Below are 14330 nucleotides of genomic sequence, written 5' to 3'. Positions count from 1 at the left end.
GAGCTTCTGCAAAATTTGAGTTTGCACTCAAGTTTCTTGCATCTGACCTGACCCTGTCTGGCCCCCTTCAGCCACGACAGGTCACAGTTACAATTAATGTACCACGAGGTACATTACCAGACATGAACAGTGCCCTAGCAGAAGTAACTGTGTAAGCTACTGATCATCTCTCACCATCAGCTGGCAAGAGCAAATGCAATCCCAGCAGGGTTCAGGAACAAGTGGGCATAAAGGACCCCTGAACAGAACAGACAGGATTCCAACACTTCAATCTGACAGTGACAGCAGCAGCTGCTGTACACTCCCACTTCCCACAGCTCTGGGGAACCACAGCTTCAGAAACCTCTCCCCCTGCTTCTCCACACTTCCTTAATTAAATTGCAAAGAGTAAATAAGAAATACAGCACACGGAACATTTTGATGTCCCTCAATGAATCTACCGGTCATTTTAAGGGAGTACTAAGATATTTTAAAATAAGGTCTCTGCTCCGAGCTCTGCACATCTTTAGTCAATATGACTTTTTAGGTCATTTTCCACAAGGACAAAGCCCAGAAATACACAGCAGGAGTCCAACTTTTAACCAGATTCAGATTCTTTGTCTAAAAAAAGGTATGTTTCAACAGTACAAACTGAATTTGAAAGAACAAATATTGTGCCTGGATTTTGGCAGTTAAACTAAAAAAATAAAGCTAAAATTTGCTCTGAAGTTTATGAATAAACTTAGACCCTGGTTCCTGAAAAATCTTAAGAGGTTTGATCATTAAATGCTGATGGATTAAAAAAAAAATATTTTTAAAGGGCAGTCATAACAGTAAACCCATGTCTGCTATTAGACAGTTTTACATGTTCCACACCCTGTTGAGTTCTAATTTCAAGGCAAAAAAAACTCTAACAAACAAGAGGTGGGCTAGCTTGGGATAAAACATTTTATTTATGGGAGAGCTAGATAATAAAATGGTATTTTTGTGGGAATATTATGCATGTGCATAAGGTAGTGAAATGAAGATGCTGAATTTTGGTCAACCTTACTGGAAGCAGAGGGTGCATAATACCCAGCAGGAACAACCCTCAGTTTATATCACTTATAATCCTGTTAACAATAAATTGGGCTTGACCAAAACCATAATAAAGCATTTCCTATGAATGAGATTTTAAAATGTTTACTCTGTAATCTCCAAGGAGCCACTAAAATCACTGCTGTTGCAGGCCCTGCTAAAACTTGGTCCAGTTCAGTAAACCATATTATTCTGTGTATGGGGAGAACTACACCACTCTGAAAGTAATTTTTGCCTTGGGGATAATTAAATGCATATTGTACCTTGAAGTTACAGCACCAGGAAGCTTTAGTATATTGAACTACTTTAATTAGAAAGCATTTTACATATTTCTTAGCCCCAGTTTGTTGTCTTAAACATGCTGGTGAAAAATGATAGGATGGCTAAAATTCCAATTTTTTACTTTGCTTAAGGTGCTATTTATAAACATTACAACGAATCCAGGCCACTGGAGCCAGACCTCCTCACTTACAGACTGGGGAGTAGTTTCTCCTTTGACTTCTGTTCAAAGCAAGCCCTCTAATCCTTGTGTTTTAGAGGATTTTGCTACACACTAAATACGCAGTCAGTGCATGCCAGGGACACACTAGCAACAGGCCAGGAGGAAAAAAATTAGCTTTTTGTTCTGATAAGGCTCCCTCTCAAGAGATAACCATGAGAACTCTATAATGACTATGCAGCCCAACAATTTGGATTAGATGGATCTTTTCAGAAATCTGAATGTTTCTGCATCATTAATGGGGTATAGCAATATTAAATGAAACAGGAAGGTGAAGACATCTGGGGTATGCATACAAAAAAACTGAATATGAAACTATGGTGTAATCAGCTTCCTCCCTCACCCTCCCAGGTGAGCACAGACCATAGCAGTTCACAGCCCCTTCATCCTCTTTTTACAGAAAACATCTGTTAAAAAACAGAATCAATGTCTATTTTTGGAATGCTTATCAGAGAAGTCACTTGCAACTCCTGACCATGAGCAAGCAGTGCAAAGAAGCTGTTGAAATGGCATTTTAAATTAGGTACAAATTTTGCTTTATGTCCTGGGATGTATACAAAATATGACCTTATAAAGGTAGCAGAACATAGTGCAGGTAAGGACAGGTGTGTCCATCAGAGCCCAGGGAAGCAGCCCCAGGCTGACAAGGCATGGGTACAGCAGGAAAGCAGGGCAGAGAAATTATATTCTGCCCATTCCCCTGCTAAGCTGACCATAAATATTTTGAGACCCATTTTGAGACCACCAAGGCTAAGCACCCCAGGGAGCTGTGCTCATTCCTTCTCTGCCCTACTATTGTACATTCCTAAATCACAAAGATAGCTGCTCTGAATTAAATACAGACAGTGAATTTTAGGAAGGCTGAAAAGAATGATGGATTGCAATTTATATGCTGCACGATACCTTCAGTTTAATTGGACATGTGTACTTGATGTTTCTTTCAAATCAGCTCTAACTGTAGATGGATTCAAATGGCCAGCCATCTGATCAGAATGCAAATTAAAATACAATCAAAGAGTGTGAGATGTTCACATTGATCATGCAGATTTGACCCATCAAAGGGGAATTCAGAGCCATTCAATATCCTGACGCAAATGTGTTCAAGTGGTTGGATCCAAGATTTTGAAACCTGATCACTACCTCCAGCAATTTCTGAAGCAGAAAAAATTGCTATTGAAGAGACAACTAAATAAAAAACACAGGTAAAGACAAGCAGAGACCTATGAAAGGAGAACCAGCTTAAAAAAAAATACAGTCAAGTCTGGTGTTGTCATTCAGGTGTGTGGGGCCTCAGGAAATTGCCTCTGCTCTTTGTGCCTTGGTTTCTGGTGCCTGCAGAAGGTAGCTAACATGGTTCTAAGCCTTATATTGTTGTGGTACCTAGACACAAACTTACAATTTCCATGGTTATTTGGAGGGATGGAAAGCCCAACACTTCCTGTTAGTTTTAAATGACACACCATTTGTGTTTATAACCAGAGTCAGCAGATTTTTAGATAGCTTGCTCAGGCATTACAGCCTAAACCAGGCTGCATTGTGAGACAGGAGATACTGCACTAACTGAAGAAGCAAAGGTTTTGCTGACACTGTAGCCTAATACCATATTAAAACCAGAAAGCAAAGAATACTTTTATATCAGAATGATGTGTTTCATGTATCACATTTAATACCACATCTCCTTGATTGCGGATGTTTACATGGAATTTTCTTTCTCCTGGAAGGTAGATGTTCAGGTATTTTTAAAGTTAAAATTAAATATAGGAAGTGTAAAACACTGTACAGTTAGAAACTATAAACACTTAAATGCTGCAAAGTGCAGAGAATAAGAGAACAAACCTAACTTTGCTTTCCCCTCTGCTGTTAATAGAAAACAAGTTTAACTCAGTCTTGATCAAAGAATAAAGGTATTTTTCATGCCTTTGTTAAAAAAAACCCAACCAACCAAACAAAAAAAATCCCAGAGCATCAAAAAAGGCTGTATCTCATATTGAGAGGCTAATTGCTTTTCAACATTTCCTTGAACTTTAAACCACATAAATGGACAGATAACTGGAAAACTAAATGCAAGCTGTCCTTAAATTCGTAAGTCCTTGCACGGCACACAGAACAACTGTAAACCTCAGCCTAACCACTGAAACATTTGAATTATTAGTACTTATTATTAGTAGTAGTAGTACTTCTATTGCCACAGCACCTTCAAGACACAGCACTGTATTAAGACACTACTCCTCCTCCCCAGACTTCTGGGATCAAGATGGAGAAGGATCACCACCTTCATCAGGTTTATATGCATGTGCCTGCCTTAGGCACTGGCACAGAAATGAAGCACCCTCTGTTAAAACGCCACGTTAGGTTCTTTCCAGATGTGGCCATGTGTCAGCAGCAGCAGGGATGAAACGCTGGGCGGTGCTGTGGCAGTGACATGTGGCACAAGGTGTGCCCCACCACGGTGTGTGCACTCCAAGAGGAGCAGCCAGCCCAGCAGTGAGGGAGTACAGACATCACTTTGCTGGTCATTTAATGTGTTTGGTTTTCCGGCAGAAAAGTGCAAACAACAGAGTGGGCACGAAGTACAAATGGTTTCTGTTACAGGGAGGAAATACTGTGCTGGATCCCATGATACATTTCAGCCAGGCTCATTTGTACCCAAAACACACCCCTTGGGCCATGAGCAAGACAGATGCTTGAAGGTGAAAATGAGCAACTACTGAGTGACACTTTCTGTACACAGCTACTAACTAATAATTTAGAAAAGTGGATGTAATAGGTGTGTAGTCATCTACATCTTTAAAGTGCTCTGCCTCACCATGAATTCATTACAAGTCTTCCAGTATTTGATGTCTTTCTCAATGTCAAATAACTAGTTATCTTTAAAAGTTTCTGGTCATCATTGCTTTGGGGAAAAAACGTTTAAAACTGTGAGGTAAAGTTTTAAAAGCTTGAGGTAAATTAACAGCACTTGTCAGTAATGTTCATTTCAAGCCAGATGCATGATTTATGAATATGAGAGAGTGGAAATATGACTAATAAAAATAAAATTTTGTACAAAAGGGTACACTTTATAAAGCTCATGGCCTACTGTCTTGGGGTGACTTTATGATGCTGTATCCCCTATCGCCTGCTCTATGCCCAGACATGAATTCTGTGCCTTTCTGTGCCTTTAAACTGGGTCCAGGAGAGGGGGAAGAGAAGCCAGGTGAATTCGTCAGAGTGTTTTGTGCTCAAGGACACACACAGTCCCCTGCGTTCTCATTGTGGCAGAGCCGAGGAAAGAACTTTCCTATTTTTCCCCAGCTTTCGGCTCCTTTTCTCAGGAGAGAGACGGAGAGTTAAAATTCTTTGCTTTTTAGCTAGCCTGCTAGCTGAGGCAAGAAAGTTTTTTCCCCTGGGACTGTGGCTTCTTCCCTCTTCTTCTGGACTGTTCAGCAACACCAGACCATCACTGGGAGGCCTGCGCCGCAGCCTGGAGGGGCCCACACCAAACCTCAGCCCCAGAGAGGGCAGAGCCACACTTACAAAGAGCTCTGAATCTACCCAGTTCTTCTCCACTGAGAGAGGTTTTCTTATTTAACATTATTCATCCTTTTTTTGGTGCCTGCGTGCACCCTGCTTGTTAAAGAAATAGTTTTGTTCACTTTCCTCCGAGGAATTTCTTTCTGAACCTGGTGGGGGAGGGGCTGCTGAAATCTGCCTTCTGTTAGAGGATATGTTTATTTTGGACATTTCCTCCAAATTTGTCTCAAACCGGGACAACTACTTAAGGGTACTAGGTACACAAAATAAAGAATTTGAGCAGATAATCATATACAAGAACCCAAACCAGAGCCTTATTCTCCATTAACAATTATAAATTAACCGATATTTTAAGGCAATCTTACTATTAACCTCTAGCACAAGAAGGCATTAGTTACAGATGGTAACTCCTGCCCATCCTTGTTACAGAGCTGCAAATTGAAATGTGCTAGTGAAGCATGTGAAAGATAATATGCTTCTTAAAAAGCCAGTGTGAGAATTTACTTTGCTTTCATTTAATGTCCCAAATCTGATCACTTCTGTAATGACAAGAGATAGAAAAACAAAACTCTGCCACCGCCCCTGAAAAGATGTTTGTAGCAGAATTCAGTGCAAAGGGCACTGAGTAGAGCACCGGTAGTTAAAGCACTTCCCCAAGGCTATTTAGGAAAAAGCGCAACTAAATCAAGGAGGACCCTCCCTGAGTCACGGCTGGTCCTGCCTGTGGGGACAAGGAGATCACTGGTATCCTGGCAGTTACCCAGCAGAGTTTGGTGTCTTCGATATGGCAACTTTTGACTTACTTTTGAAGGTAATTGAGGCTGGAGAAAGCATTTATCCTGTAAACATCTCCCCTCAGACGGCAAGTTGTTCAGGCAATTCTCCTCAATATGCTTTTGTGATGGCAATCCACACCGTATGAATCCCAATTCAATTGCACCCCATGGGATCATGCTGGATGAAGAATACCAAGATTCCAAAGAGCAGTAAGAGAAAAACGTTTATCCCCAGCAGATCAAGCTGGTGAGGATCTGATAAAACACAATGATTCCTTCTCCTTCACAATGACATGCTGACCCTGTGGGTGTATTTTCTCCCTGTCTCCATCCTCACAGATTACTCCTGTTGATAGAATCACAATATTTGGGGCAGTAGGGAACATAAATACAGAGCCAGCAGCACTGGTATCACACGAAAGCTGATCAATAAGAGCACAGAGCTTCTGGCATTTTTGTTTTGTTTTCTTGGGGGTTTTTATTTAAAAAAAATAAAGCCACACTCTCACTGAAGTTGCACAGAGGGCTGGGAAACAATATCTTTCCTCCCCTGCAGCAGGTTTGTTTCTGGAATTGGATAGTCTGGGTAATTCCCAGTTAAGACATGGCACAAATCTAGTGCAATAACTCCCATGAGAGTCCTGTCCCAGCTGTGCTCTCAGGGAACAAGCACACCTACAATTCAGAGGTGGCCTGTCACAGGACATGTGGCTTCATCTGCTCTGGGCCACAGCCACATCATGTGCAAACTCCTCCTTTGTGCTGTCAGCCTTCCATTGCAGGCCCTTGTGCAGAGTCCTGCTCCCTCAGCTGGGTGTCCTAGGGAGATTGGTGCTGTGCCACACATGGCATCCATCCCCAGAGCAGGGCCTGGACCATCCATCTGTCTGCACTAAAGCACACCACCAGGAAGGCACTTGGAAGGGCATAGGTGGTGTAGGATGTGTAAGAATGAAAGTCGGCATCGGCACCAACCTTTCCATCGAATTTCTACCTTCCAGTGCTAATTGCTTTCATTTCACGTGCAGGTTGATTTGTCTGGGGCTGGGCCATGACCTTGCTGGCAGGAGCCCTGACCTTGCTGTGTCCCCTGACGTTCACACTGCAGTAAAAGATGTGTTTAAGAGACAGGGGCTCAGCAGGTGCAGCACGAGAGTGCTGGGGCAGCAGTGTAGTGTCAATGCAAACAGGCCTGGAACGTGAGGTTCCCTTTTGGGCATGATTACACTTGTCTGCATTTCATTGAGAACACTGACATTTCACAAATACCATCTCTCAAATACATTGGGTGGATTAGGAAAAGAGCATATTATTGTTAATTATGTTATCCTGAAAATATAATCAGACAAATTTCTGTATCTTCTATTTAATCAAAACGTACAAACAGCAGTAAAAATGTCCTTCTCATTAAACTGAGAAGTGTCTCCTCATTTCAGAGCTACTAATGCCTAAGTCTATTTTGAAATATTTTAACAAGATAGAACTGTACCGTGTAATTGGAAAAATGAAACTCAATATTTTTATACCTAAAGCAGTAATAAATAAGCCTGCATAAGCTTGCACTGTGCTCTGGAAGCGCAGTATGTATTTTTCTACTTGCATATCACCTGAGTGTCAGGTGTGCCAGGCTATTGATCCCCCCAGCTCTGCAGCCTGCCTCTAGCACACAGCCACTGCACAATACTTGGGAAAGACAGAAAAAACAGCAGTGCTTAAACACAGTAAATAATTGTTATGGCATGATTAACTGAAAAGAGATCAATCCTTCCTGGCCTCTGCAAGATATGAAATTCCCTGCATTTGTTCTCTTCCCAGGTATTAGATGAACCCAAATTCAAAGATCTCGCAGAAAGGGAGAAATTCACTTTTGAATATTGATTTGCTAAGGATAATGAAGACCAAATAGAAACTACCTAAGATGCAATGTGTAGCTTCAGATCTGACCTTAACTTTTCTGAAAGTTCATAGGAATTCTGATTCTGAAAAACATCAATTTGAGGCCCATCAGGAGTGTACAACATTTAGTAGAACACAGCCGGGGATCCGAAACAGAGCTTTAGCTGAAATGAAGAGATGAAAATCAGAGATCAGGATTCCATTTTCAGATAATAGAATCATAAAAACCTTGGTTGGAAGTTATTTAGTCCAACTGACACGAAGCAGATGTGCACCAGGCCCTTTCCAGGGATGGGAATGGGGTTGATGTGATCCAAAGGACTCCACTTTCTTGCCTTTCAAAAAAACTGATACAACACTTACTATTGTTAGTCTTCAGAAATTTGCCAGTCTCCTTCCCAGTCACCATAATTTGTCATAAACATTGTATACCAACCCCAAAACCACATCAACCTACTTTTTCAGTCCCCTTGGGCACATCCAGGACATGGATTTGATCACATTCACTTCTGTACAGAGTCCCTCACTTGTTGCTGCTCTGATGTTGGCTGCGCTTCTCCTTCTCAAGCAATGAGAATATGCAAACAGATCTCAAACCAGGCTTTACTCGTGAAGACTCAAGTTAAAAAGAATATCCTTTACTTTTGGCTTTCCCTTTTAAAAATGGACAAACATTTCTGCTGAATTTCCTTGTACTAGTAGAGTACCTCCTTTTTAGCTTTGATGTTTGCTACTCATTCATTTCCAGCTGGGCTGGATATGATTTAGCAAGAATTACTTAGGTCAGCACTTTCACAAATGCCCGCTATTTTGGAGTCATAATTTGACTTGAAGGTAAGAACTGACACAAGCCTAGGATATAACTTGGGGGATCTCTGTGAGGAACTTAAGCCCTTGGAACAGTCAACAGAGAGTGAGGCTGGAGCCTGTGGAAGTGGTGTGAAAATCCCCCGTGGCATTGTTAGCTGGCCAACCAAAAACTCAGGCAGGCTTAGCAGATACAAAGACATGGTTTAAAGCACCACAAGAGAACGATTTCTGTGAAACAAAGAAAGTCCTAACTAAGGCCTTATTTCAAAACTACACAGGAGCACTTGATCATTTCCGAAAGACATGGCAGCCAAATGTTTATACTTTGGATGGTCCAACACCCAAATCATCTTTAACAAGGTCCTGATGGATCTCCAGGCTAAGGAAATCAAGACAAAGCCTTGCTTAGGACCATCCAGTAGCTCAACAGCCAAGCTGGATGCAGCCCTTTGTTCTCTTTGCTGTTCAGTTAATGACACTGGAATTCATTGTTTATATGCACAGTGGAGGGCACAATATATTATTACAAAAAGAGGAATTGCTAAGAAGGCAAGTGGAGAAATATTTGCACACTAAGGACATGCTGTAAAGTGACACTGCGTATTCTGTAGCTCTTCATGGAGACACAGTCAGCAAAAACCACCCCAAAATAAAAAACAATTGGGACCCTGGAGAGACATAAATCTGTGATATAGCATGTACACATCTAATATTACAAACAACCTGAAGACTAAGGAGTAAGGTCCCAGTCAGTCAGTCAGAACATGCTAATAAAGAGCAAGAGCTATTTGAATTTAATTCAGTGTGTTAAATAGATCTCAGGAGGAGTCTATGAGTCAGATTCTCTTGCAGGGGAATCTCACATGAGAATCTGAAAGTCAGTGGCATCAGTACTGTGACAAAAGTTGTATGGCACAGAGAGGGTGACACATGTATGGAGAGATCAGATTATTGTCAATCAAGCAGCAACTGGGGAGAGTGGTGGCAGCAGTGCATACAGAAATGCTCTAGTGAGTCATGTTGGGAGAAAGGGAGCAGATTAAGCTGTTAACTCACTTGCAGACACTTACTCCTCATAAAATCAGCACACAGCTATAATAGTTGTCACAAATAGTTGTCAAAGCGTTCTTCCACAGTAATGATGATTATTCATACTTCCAAACATTACAAGCTGCAAGGCAAGTAATGCTAATGAACAAGCTGTCAGTTGTAACACATGGCATTCAAATTACCTGGTCGGAAAAGGATTAGATCTTTGTAAAAGCACCTAATGTTAAAATTATTAAGAAGGATTTGTTAACAAGACACAATTGTGTCAAGATTGTTGGGAATCTTGCAAGCAACTTGACATGACCTGGCAATGTGCACTTGATGCCCAGAATCCATCTGCATCCTGGGCTGCACCAAAAGCAGCATGGCCAGCAGGGCAAGGGAAGGGATCCTGCCCCTCTACCCTGTCCTTGTGAGACCCCACCAGGAGTGCTGTGCCCAGCTCTGGGACCCCAATGTGAGAAGGACATGGACCTGTCAAAATGAGTCCAGAGGAAGTCACTAAGATGATCAAAGGGCTGGAGTACCTCTTCTGTGAGGAAAGGCAGAGAGAATTGGGAGTGTTCAGCCTGGAGGAGAAGACTGTGAGGAGACCTTAATAGTACCTTCCAGTACCTGGAGGGGACTACAAGAAAACTTACAAAGGTATGGAGTGATAGGACACCAGGAATGGCTTTAGACTGACAGAGGGTAGATTTAGACAGACACTCTTCACTATGAGGGGTGTGTGACACTGGCACAGGTTGCCCAAAGAAGCTGTGGATGCCCCATCCCTGGAAGTGCTCAAGGCCAGGTTGGATGGGGCTTGGAGCAACTTGGTCTAGTAGAAGGTGTTCCTGCCCATGGCAGTGAGGTTAGAACTAGATGGTCTATGAGGTCCCAACACAAACTGTGCTATAATTCTATGATTCTTTGACAATTTCTGGCTAAATGTATTTCCATCTGACAATGAAAATGTAATGGAAAAAGAAATTGTTAGAAATACACCAACCTTAGTTGTATTTCTATCTCAACAAAGTTTTCATTTCATGGTGGAATTTCTGTTTCATCTGGAAATTCTGTTTCCCCAGAAAGAGGGATCAATACTCACCTCACCCCAAACATGACTACAATAGAAAAACAGCTGCAAGCAGCCAGACAGAACAGTGCTGATACTCATAGGGAAACGAGAAGTCCAAGCTGTGAGTCTACTGTGTGCAGCAGGATATATTCCAGGCTGTTCTGCAGAACAGAAGAGAGGGGACTGACAAGGAAACACCCCCCACCACTTGAAAACACGTTAACTTTCTTACAATGTAAAACAATTAAAGATAAAGAAAGAGCTAATGACAAAAAAACTTCCTAATGTGTTCTTTTATTAATCTATTCTTTCAAAGCCTGAAGCAATTTCTAGCTACAGAAAATACTAGTTAAAAAAAATAGGATAAAATCTAAGATGTAGAAAAGCAGATAAGCCAGCATCAACTTAATGTAAAATTTTTTGAAAAGCCTATTCCACTCCTGGAAACAGAATATTATCCCAAGAAAGGTCTGATCTATCCTGTGTTCTTAAGAGTTCTCAAAGCCAAAAGTCAGCTTTTACATTGGGGTCAATTATCATGTTTGGCCAACTCTCCGAGTCCACATGGAAAAACAAGGCAAGCCATACTACACATCAACACAAACCTTCACCTGTGTGCTTGGATCTGTCACAAGATGTTAGCAGCCTGCAGAGTGTGATACAGAAGGCTGAATACCCTGCAAGTTGCTGTGTGCATTTCTGATGGAATGCCATGGGGGAGACCTGAAAACTATACACTAGAAATGACAAAGGAAAAGGTAAAAAGGAAGGATACTTAATTTAGCAGATTCCAAGTGAACACGTCTCCACTGATTCAGTCAGGAGCAAGGAATGAATGAATTTTCAAAGACCACTTGAGATTTGATGAAACTGTGTGTAACTTAAGGACACGAAAGTTTTCAACACCAGCACTTTGTGCTACGAAGATTCAACTTATGCTGAAATATCACACTGAACTAGAAAGTGGATAATGGTGTGTGAAGAGCTAAAGAATAAAAAGAGAGCTCAGCAGATTCCAAAATTTCATTTTTTACAACTGTACCTCTGCACCGCTGGCATTGCTTATCTTTCCAGAACGTGGCTTTCCTGACACTTGTCTTACTCAAGGAAACCTGGTTTGATCTCACACTTACATTTCAATTTCTGAGAGAGATGAGTCTATAGCTGCTATAATAAGAAGAGGTTTGGGTTAATCTTAGAATCTGTATAGCAGGAGACTCTACTCTCAGAATGTTTCGGATTGGGCTCTTAAATTTAGATACTAATTTATTTTGCTATTCTGAGAAGGGAAAAAAAAGACTCCCTGTGATAGGAGAAGGAGGAATACGAAAGGGAAAAACAGGGACACACAGCTAAGCAGTAGTCTCCAGTCTGACCTAACCCTCCCTATGCTGTAAAATTGTCAGGTATTAATATCTGACAATTACCTTTTTCTGATACAAGGCAACAGCGAACATTATGAACAGTGCAAGGCCAGGCACATTCTGCCCAGCAGGTCAAGTGAACCTTTCAACTAATAGGAAAACACTCTATCCATGTTATACACTGACTGGGGCTGGCAACTAGTGCTAGGCTTGGCAAGAGCCCACCACTACCACCACCACTGATAGTCTGTTGACAGGATTACACTCACTATAGCAAGAAAGATAAATGATAATAATAATAATAATGAAATTTGAAGTTGTCACAGGTTGTGTCTTTCAGCCTCTTCTAGCCTGCATGAAGGCAGAAAACACCTCCAGCTTCAGTGGTGGTGGTGGTATAGAGTACTACACTCCCTCGATAGGAACTGAAAATTTTGCTGTCTCTCCAAATGTCAGGCTTTGCTCAACATGCACAATTAGAGCAAGTTTCATTTCACACAGACAAATGTCTCTTACTATATCCCAGTGAACCCTGGGAGGCATTTTAAGATACCTTACCTGCTCTGGGCCACAGTGTAACCTGAACACTAAATTGATTGCATCTATTACTCTATTTTATCAGGCTAAAACCATGAAAATCCATTGCTAAAATTTTGCTTTTAGTACTTAAGACAGCTGAGGGATGGGATCCCAATTATGGCCCAATTATGTGATAAAGAAATAGTGCTGACAGAGAGCAACAACAACAAAACAACCCCAAAAAAAGGATCAGTATAAACAGTGTGATGACAAAAATTCTTCAAGGTTCAGAGCAAGCATTCAGCAGGACATCAGCTCAATTTTCATTAGAATTCTAACAACACCACACAGAACTGAAACACAAGACTGTAGGGTTCTGAATACGGAGTCGCGATGAGTCTCTTAACATTTCTTCCAATCAGCTCTCTGTGGCACAACAGAAAAGACTTTATTATTTGATAAAGTCTAGCAGATTTTTACTTGAAAGGTGTTGCTGAAGGGCAAAGCATTAAATTATATATGGCTACACCATGCCATGTATTATTAGCATAACTTCTTTGTTCCTCTAGCAGTTTGTCTTTCTGCCTTAGGGAGCTGCTCACTCTCTACCCCACTATCCAAGATAAAGTCTGTTAGTAGTGAGCATTCAAAGAAATCAACATTTATATCCACAATTTACTTGTCTGACTGTTGCTGCTTGAAACCGATGTATTGAAATTTACTTTCTGAAATTTCAGTCAGAAAATGCAAATTGCAAGGGAGATCTGGGCATAATTTCCCTTTTTCTTTATTAAAAAAAAAAAAAAGGGGGGGGTTGGGGAGTGACATTTACTTGCTGAGACACTCCCACGTATTTCTTTCACAAAACTTAGGTGCCGCACATCGCATATGTTAAAACAGAAAGGTGTAAAAATACTCCATAGATGCAGCCCCTGATTTGAAATATTTCAAAGCATATTAGAAACACAAATCACATCTAAAACATGGCTGTACTCCTGGGTGCTGATTTAAGCTGTGACTGAAAGACTACTAAACTCTGTGGACAGATTCCTGATCAAGAGGGCTTGAAACGGGCACTGAAAATCTTGATGTTGCTTTGCTGAAGACACACACCATAAGGTACCCATTTATCTAAACATTAAGACCCCCATGCTCCACTTAAGTGCTGCTATGCACACCTGATGACACTCTTGCTGTTGCCAGCTCTTTGTTTTGCACACAAGTCTGAATTCAACATTATGACACCCATACTTGACAGGTTTTAATTTATGTAAGAAAGCAACAAGGATGTTTTCTGCAGCCATTTGACCTTTTAAAGTCAGTTTGGTTTGATTCAGACTGTACCTGCTCCATGTGTGTTTCCTGCAAATATCATTATAAACACATTTACTACTGCAAATGGTTATGGAAGAGAAATATTAAGATACAACACAGTATTCACAACAAGCCCACTTTGATCTCTCTTGTTTCTTAGGAATTATGAGCACCGCAGGAAAAACATAACTTCTAAACACTAGAAATAGAGAAGGAAATAAAGGAGGAAATACAAAAACCTTTTATATTATCTTCTGAGTTGTGCTGCTTTATTTCTAGTCAGCTGGACACCGATAAGCACCTGTGTAACATACCATAAATTATATATTGGCCAGTCATGTTTCCTCCACAAAATTACGTAGTTTTGTCACAGTATGTCTTCAGTGCAGTATTAATTAAGATGCCCTCATTCACACAAGATTAACCTGCCTCAGATGGGCAACTTCATGGCGAATCAACACTTCAGTTACTCA

The 14330-nt window shown here is 41.0% G+C and overlaps 1 protein-coding gene across 2 annotated transcripts in view; it reads right to left on the bottom strand.

Moving 5' to 3' along the window:
• ALK (ALK receptor tyrosine kinase) overlaps positions 1 to 14330 on the bottom strand; it is a 313097-nt gene that overhangs the window by 136449 nt on the left and 162318 nt on the right. The gene's annotated exons all lie outside the window — the stretch shown is intronic.

The sequence above is a fragment of the Corvus cornix genome, chromosome 3 (genome assembly GCF_000738735.6).
Source record: "Corvus cornix cornix isolate S_Up_H32 chromosome 3, ASM73873v5, whole genome shotgun sequence".
In the NCBI taxonomy this organism is placed as follows: Eukaryota; Metazoa; Chordata; class Aves; order Passeriformes; family Corvidae; genus Corvus; species Corvus cornix.
This window is presented reverse-complemented; position numbering and strand designations above follow the sequence as displayed.